Consider the following 7,824-nt stretch of genomic DNA (forward strand, 5'->3'; position numbering starts at 1 on the left):
ACTATTATATATAAATACAATACACAAAAAAATAACAAAGACTTTTTTTTTATAATTTCATATATTTCTGTAGAATATTCAAAACAAATTTTAATCTAGATAGACAGAAATTATAAACTTACATAATATCCATCAGATCGGTTTTTTATTTTGGAGTTGAATTTGTATTTTTAATTAATTGAAACATGTTTCTTTCGCTTGAACGCCACATCAGAATTTTATATCAAACGATAATTTACTAAGATTTAAATGCAGAATAACATGTTTTATTTCTTTTATCAAATGTTTGTTATGATATATGACAGTTAAAAAAAAAAAAAATTTTGGGTTCATATGAAAAATTATTTGTAAACGTTTGTAACAGGGTATTGAGCCGAAAACATCGGGTTTTCACGGTCGGTAATAATGATATAAGAACAAGTAAATAATTAATTATAAGAAACAAAAAATTAATATTTTTATTGATTATTGTTATATATCTATAATAATTATAGATTTTTTGAATGATTTTAATAATTACATTAAAAATAATGATGTTGACCTTTTTTTATGTGTCACTGATATAATATTAGATAGTAGATTTTATTTAGAATCGTTATGCACTTAAGCTTTTTCTCAGACTAACATATAGATTGAATATTCTTCTAAATAAAATATGAATGAAAAATAAAGATGAAGAAATCTCTCCTCTCTTTTATTAATAAAACGAGTTCAGACTAATAAAATAATAAATAATGTTTCATAAAATGATATAGGCTGATATAGCTTTAAGAAAAAAATATATAGTAAATAATGTCACTATATGTATGGAAAAATGTATGATATACTGAATAAATAAAGGATAATCATACCCAGACCGTTCTCAAGCGGGTTGAAGGCTGAGAATATTGTTCTCATGCTAACTTGGTTATGAGTAACGTCATTTGCTTGCAAATGTTGAGAAAATTCGCTTACTCGGCCAGGAGCTCGTGGTTCCTAATTACAATGACTGCAGTAATGGCTTTAATACCCTCAGCCACCTGATGCACTTAAACCCTCTAAATTGTTTCAATTACCCCACACACATAGGTGCACTGACACGGCTCACAAATTATAGATACACTATACACGGATTAGATATAATATAATTTATACAAATATGTATGTACAAGCTTCTCAGGAGGAAAATTGTCCCATTCATAATTTTAATTCACAACTTACTGCCATTGCTTGCTAATTACCCCTATCTATGGTATGTAAATATTAAATAAACTGTCAGTTGTCCTTAAATGAAATATAAATATAACTGATTAAATTACTATTTTTTAATTTTTTTTAATGTGAATATTCGTTGTTACGTCATTCATAAATGATGTATAATTTATTGCTACATTCACTAACTATATAATAACAATTACACAATTCATTATTATCTTTTGATCTTCCATATTTCTATTATTTTTTTTTAATACATATATGGCCTTTCGTAACATTTCTGTAGCATTATTCACATAGTTTGAACATTGTCATTATAAATTTAAATACACAAAAAATTGGAAAAGAAAATTAATTAATGTATCCTAAAATAATACAAACGGAAAAAGAAAAGTTAAAAAAATGCATAAATAAACAATAGTTTCCAGGTCCAAGTCAATCTCTTTTTTAAAGTTATGAATATTTATAATATATTTGAAGAAATTAATTAAGTTTTTAGTTTCATCTAATTATTCTATCTCATACAATTCAAAAAATTAATGTAGTAATTCATTTCCGGTATGGTCTAGTGGCTAGGATACCTGACTTTCACCCAGGAGGCTCGGGTTCGATTCCCGGTACCAGAAAATTGTAATTTTGCATGATTTTCGTTTTAATGATATTTAATCTGCTTGCCATTGGTTTATATATGTTTATTTATTATTATTTTTTTTAAATATTTTTATTGACTTGTTCTAAAACTCGCTGAAGTAATCGTAGAGATTGAAATTATCTGGAAATTATGGAATACTCGTAGGTTTCTTGTAAAAAAACTGGTTTATTACTTCTTTTTTTTATGTATTTTTATCTGGTCTATTATTCGGTACAAGTCGATCTGTTTTTTGAAATCCAGTAAATCTTGTTATGAATGTGTGGAGTTTTTAGACAAAACTTATAAATCTTTATATGTTAGCAGTGAACATTGAATTCAGATTTAAATAAATTAAGTCATTAGTTTCATCTTATTATTCTATCTCACCAAATTAAAAAAATAAACGAGGCTATCTATCTCCGGTATGGTCTAGTGGCTAGGATACTTTCACTCAGGGGGCTCGGGTTCGATTCCCGGTACCGTAATGATGATTTTTTATATATTCTTTTTATCTTAGTAATATTTAATATATCCTAAACCAGTTGTATGTTCGTTTATTATTAAATTCATTTTAGCTTTATTGTTCTGATATATAAATAACCAGAGTTATAGTAGACATTAAAATTATTTAGAGATGACGGAGTAGATGTTACATAAAAACTGGTTTCTTTTAGTAAATTACTTTTTTTTTAATGAATTTTTATTTAAACGAAAATTCGAATATTTATTTAATTAAAGAGAATCATTTTATGGATTTAAATTATACTCCATGGAAATTACTTTGGAATTTTAGTGATGTGAATCTCTAAAATCGAAACGTAGTTGAGATTCTTACCTATAATGAATGTGTAAATTAACAATTTTTAACTTTCGTACAACAAAAGGCTGTGATATCAAGATGAAAAACGAAACATTATTATTTTTGTCTTTCTAGACTACTTTTAAAACTTGTTTGAACGCTAACTGTGAGGTTGAATTTACACTCTCATTATTGGTGAGGATCTTACCCACATCTTAATTTAAGAAAATTTTGATACCACTAAAGATTTAGTGACCTTTAAAACAAAAGATCGGCTTGGACTGAATAATAGACCAAAATACAAAAATAATAATAATAACAATAAACCAGTTTTTAACATGACCTATTCCATAATTTCCAAATAATTTTAATCACTAACTTTATCGATAACATCAGCTAGATTTAGTACAAGTCAATAAAACAAAAATAATAATAAAGAAACACATAAAAACCAATGCTAAGCGGATTAAATATTATTAAAACGAAAAATATGAATAATTACTATTTCCGGTACCGGGAATCTAACTCGAACCTCCTGGATGAAAGTATCCAAGCCACTAGACATACTGGAGATGGATAACCCCGTTTATTTTTTTAATTTGGTGAGATAGAATGATAAGATGAAACTAATGACTAACTTAATTTACTTAAATCTGAATTCAACGTTCTCTGCTAACATAAAATGATTTATAAGTTTTTTCGAAAAAAAAAACACATTCATAACAAGATTTACTGTACTTCAAAAATAGATCGACTTGTACCGAATAATAGACCAGATAAAAATAAATTAAAAAAAAAAAAGTAATGAACCAGTTTTTTACAAGAAACATACGAGTATTTCATAATTTCCAGATAATTTCAATCTCTACGATTACTTCAGCGAGTTTTAGAACAAGTCAATAAAAATATTTTTAAAAAATAATAATAAATGAACATATATAAACCAATGGCAAGCAGATTAAATATCATTAAAACGAAAATCATGCAAAATTACAATTTTCCGGTACCGGGAATCGAACCCGAGCCTCCTGGGTGAAAGCCAGGTATCCTAGCCACTAGACCATACCGGAGATGAAAAATTGGTACAGGTTTTTGAATTGTGTGAGGTAGAATAATTAGATGAAACTAATAACTTAATTAATCTTTCAAATCTAAAAACAATACTCTATATATTCATAACATTAAACAAGATTTACTCTTAAAACTGATCGACTTGGAGCGAATTTCAAATCAAAGATGAATAATTTTATATGATGGGATACTATATTTTTGTTTTGTTTTTATTTATTTACGCATTTTAGTTAACTTTCCTTTTTATTTTATGTTATTTTGATTTTTTTTTATTGCTTAAATTTTTATTTTATTTAATTTAAAATGGCTATTTTTATTTGTTAAGAAAAAAGAATACATAGTCTTTAAGTATCATTGCCTCGTTAATTTTTTCCAAAAAAAATGGCCTTTCATGAAGTTGACATAAAAATGAATGAGAGAAAAACTGTGATTAACATTGTAATAATTTTTTTATAATTTCTGATATTTATTTATTTTTTATGTGATTAATTCTGTACAAATCAGCTACAAGAAGCTACTAAATATGAGATTTAAAAAAAAATATATAAAATAAACAGTTTCGCAATAATATTTCTAACAACACACTTTGGGGGAAAAATCCAAGAGAACGGCTGGTAATGCGGTAATGGGTACTCAAGAAAAGAAGCTGATCCCTTTTACACCTCTTTAACGCACAAAGCCGAAAGGACCGGTGCTTATTTCTGTTTTATCAAATCCCACAGTTGAGTGGTGCCTGAGTTTTATAAAGGCAAAGAACTTTTTTTTGTTCGTTATTAAAAGGTTTCTCATTCTAGGGCCACAGCAAGGATAAAATTAACAATTCAGATAGCTAAGTCTAATTCAGAGTTATAGTTTTCAAGTGAAATTACAAAGAGGAAAAAAAAATATTCGTTTTTTTGGTGGTGCTTCGAAGTTTACTTTAGAAAAAAGGCGTGAAAAGAGGCGGAGGAATAAGGTTTTACACTGAGTTAATGAAAAAGAAAATTGGAATTCCCACTGAAATAATTAAAATATGTATTGATGCTTTTTGAACAATTGAAAGTTGTTACTTTTTTAAAAAATATTTTATTAGATCTTAAATCTGAAATATATAAAAGATTTCGTCAAAAATTGGTAGTTGTTTTAAATCTGCACTACCTTATTGTACACTTAAAAAGTATGATAAATAAAGCATGCTGTATAAATAACATATAAGAATATTTAATTGTAAGATATTCTTGCAGCCTGAGTCGCCAAGAGTGTTTAAAATTAGCACTTCTAATTTTAACTGTTCTTAAAAATTAAAGCTAACAATTTGGAGAAAATTCATTGAGACGATTTTTACTTTTCATGGTCTTTTTTATATAAAATATGTTATATTATTATTTATATGGTTGATTTTTATAATAATAATCTAACGTACTTCCAATTAAACCTATCACAAATCTTTAACTTCAATATTTTCGCACACAGTTTTTCATACATTATTGTTTCCTGAACAACAAGATATGAATTGATTTTTTATTTTATAAGTTTTATAATTTTGTTTTTAACGTTTTTGGCTGTACTAATAGGAAATGGTCGAAAAGTCATTTTTTTTAATTAATTTTTTTTTTTTTTATGAATCTACAATAAAATGTTTATTAATAGCAAGTTTATGAGGTATAAACATTACTTATCTAAAGATATTCGAATCATATTTCTAGGATCCATGATTCAAACGATTGAAACTTATGGTACCATTAATTTAATTGAATAAAATTCAACAAAATCATAACAAAAATAGTGATGTATTCATAAAGATCAATCTTAAAAATAGAAAAAAAAATTCGTCCTATTTATGTGACGTATCTATAACAATTGTCAAGAATAATATTTTTAGTTATATAAATTAAAATGATTAAAAAATACTTTTCCGGTACCGGGAATCGAACCCGAGCCTCCTGGGTGAAAGCCAGGTATCCTAGCCACTAGACCATACCGGAGATGCTATTTAAATACAAAGTTTTTAATAGTCTGACATAAAATAATAATAAAAATCTAAAGAGTTACTATATTAAAATTTAAAATGAATATGTTTTATTGATTAATAATCTTTCAAAGACTTGTTGGTTTGATGAACCTTTGACCGTCTGTTTAAGTTTTCACTACCAAAATTAAATTAAATTTATGTCTTTGACTATGGATTATTCTAACTATAAAACATAGGTTATTCATTAAATTATCTTATTTTTCATTTAGTTTGGTTATAAAGTATTGGTTTTATTTACCAGTTCCAAATGACTTAAGAGTGAATTAAATTAATACTACAATATTTTACATATTTTTGAATGATATAAAATCAGCAATTGATAGAACAGTATGAGTCCCATCAAGCGCCCTTTATTTTATAACCGAAATAAATTATTCAACGGATGATCTAAAATCTGATTTCATGTCATAATCTTAAATTTCATACGTTTTCTGGCATATTTTTTGATATTGGTTGAGATGCTGCAACTATCATTTGTACAGCTTATAATATGATTATCCATTATGAAAAATGAAGTTAGTTTTTAATTCTATGACTGTGGCCGATAATCGTTCAGCGAGGGGTAGTATTGTATTTATCTTCTGCTAGAACATAAACATAAATCTTCTGCTAGAACATCTACATACCACAAAATAACACGCCCCCCTGGACCTACCAACGTCCAAATGTAAATCTCCAACTATCCAAATACCGCAAACAAAATACAACAATGTCAAAATATCAAGCAAAGTTCCGAGAATTACTACAAACTCTACCAGAACATACCGCTATATATACAGATGGCTCGAAGTCAGATAACGCAACAGGATCAGCCTTTGTGATACCAAACACAACCCATAAGAGAAAACTGCATCATCTATCTCATATATATACCGCAGAAAAAAGTGCCATAGCATCCGCCCTTTACTTATGTATGACAAATATACCAAATGGCAATATAGTAATAATATCGGACTCCATTAGCGCTCTTCAAGGACTAGATATAATGTATTCAGTTCACCCACTTGTTCAACGAATTCATGAATACTTAATAATGCTAAAACAAATAGATAAATCAGTCTACTTCATCTGGGCTCCCGGGCATGTTGGTATTACGGGAAATGAGATGGCCGACAAAGCTGCTAGAGAAGAGAGCTGCGCTAGTCCTCCCAGGTAGAACCGCAGCAATCTTAATCTGACCGTCAAACACATTTTTGAAGAATGTCATCATTACACATCAACTCTGAACCAGTTAGGGATACCAACAAATGTTCCAATGGCGTTGAGAAACGACGAATCTGTAATAGAAAAAGTCATTAAATTCATCCATCGGACTAACTTGATAACCAGCCTTTAATTATATAATTATCTATTTAGCTTGCCTTATTTTTAAAATTAGAACAGTTACTTATCTGCTTTTCACCATCCTTTCCATTATCGTAACGATTATTAAACAAATTATTCATTTAAATTTTTGTTGAGGTTAATGACTTCCATTTTGAATGAAATATTCATAACATTGTAAAACGTTTCGGGACCACTGTCCCATATTCATGCACATTAACCTCATGATTTCATATGAGAAATCATGTTAAAATTTTGTGCATCTTCACTTCTCCTTAGTACAGCCATTCATGGTAAAGAGCATGAATATGGGACAGTGGTCCCAAAACGTTGTACAATGTTATAAATATTTCCTTCAAAATGGAAGTCATTAACCTCAAAAAATTTAAATGAATTGACTCACCAGACTTCCTATAGAAATAATCCAGATTAAACAAATCATAATTGCCACAAATTTAATTATAATTGGTGTGGATCAGTACACCATACCAAAGCTATGACTATGGAACAACTAGGCCTTACCAAAGCCAACAACCAACGGGCGTTGATGACCAGGCTATTAAAACGGGCTGTTAAACGTCCTTTACAAAAAAAAAAAACAAACAAACAAACAGAGTTAGTTTAATAAAGTTTAATAAATTTATTGTTAATACTTTTATTCTATGATCGTGTATCTATCTAAATGGATATATATGATTACTAATGAGCGAGAAAAATAAAACTATGGATGCTATAGTAAATAATTTATTTCTCCTCAAATGTTAAAAGATACAATCGTATTCTCCTCGTATGATA

At 27.9% G+C, this 7,824-nt stretch overlaps 3 non-coding genes across 3 annotated transcripts; 1 reads left to right on the plus strand and 2 right to left on the minus strand.

Moving 5' to 3' along the window:
* Nucleotides 1-1,748: 1,748 nt before the first annotated feature.
* Nucleotides 1,749-1,820, plus strand: TRNAE-UUC (transfer RNA glutamic acid (anticodon UUC)). The gene has a single exon. It is a non-coding gene; the product is annotated as a tRNA-Glu (tRNA).
* A 1,802-nt stretch (nucleotides 1,821-3,622) lies between these two features.
* Nucleotides 3,623-3,694, minus strand: TRNAE-UUC (transfer RNA glutamic acid (anticodon UUC)). Its single transcript has one exon. It is a non-coding gene; the product is annotated as a tRNA-Glu (tRNA).
* Nucleotides 3,695-5,587: 1,893 nt separating this feature from the next.
* On the minus strand, nucleotides 5,588-5,659 carry TRNAE-UUC (transfer RNA glutamic acid (anticodon UUC)). The gene has a single exon. It is a non-coding gene; the product is annotated as a tRNA-Glu (tRNA).
* Between the last annotated feature and the right edge of the window lie 2,165 nt (nucleotides 5,660-7,824).

This window comes from Halyomorpha halys, unplaced genomic scaffold (assembly GCF_000696795.3).
Source record: "Halyomorpha halys isolate HHAL.00 unplaced genomic scaffold, Hhal_1.1 Scaffold45.1, whole genome shotgun sequence".
NCBI lineage: Eukaryota > Metazoa > Arthropoda > Insecta > Hemiptera > Pentatomidae > Halyomorpha > Halyomorpha halys.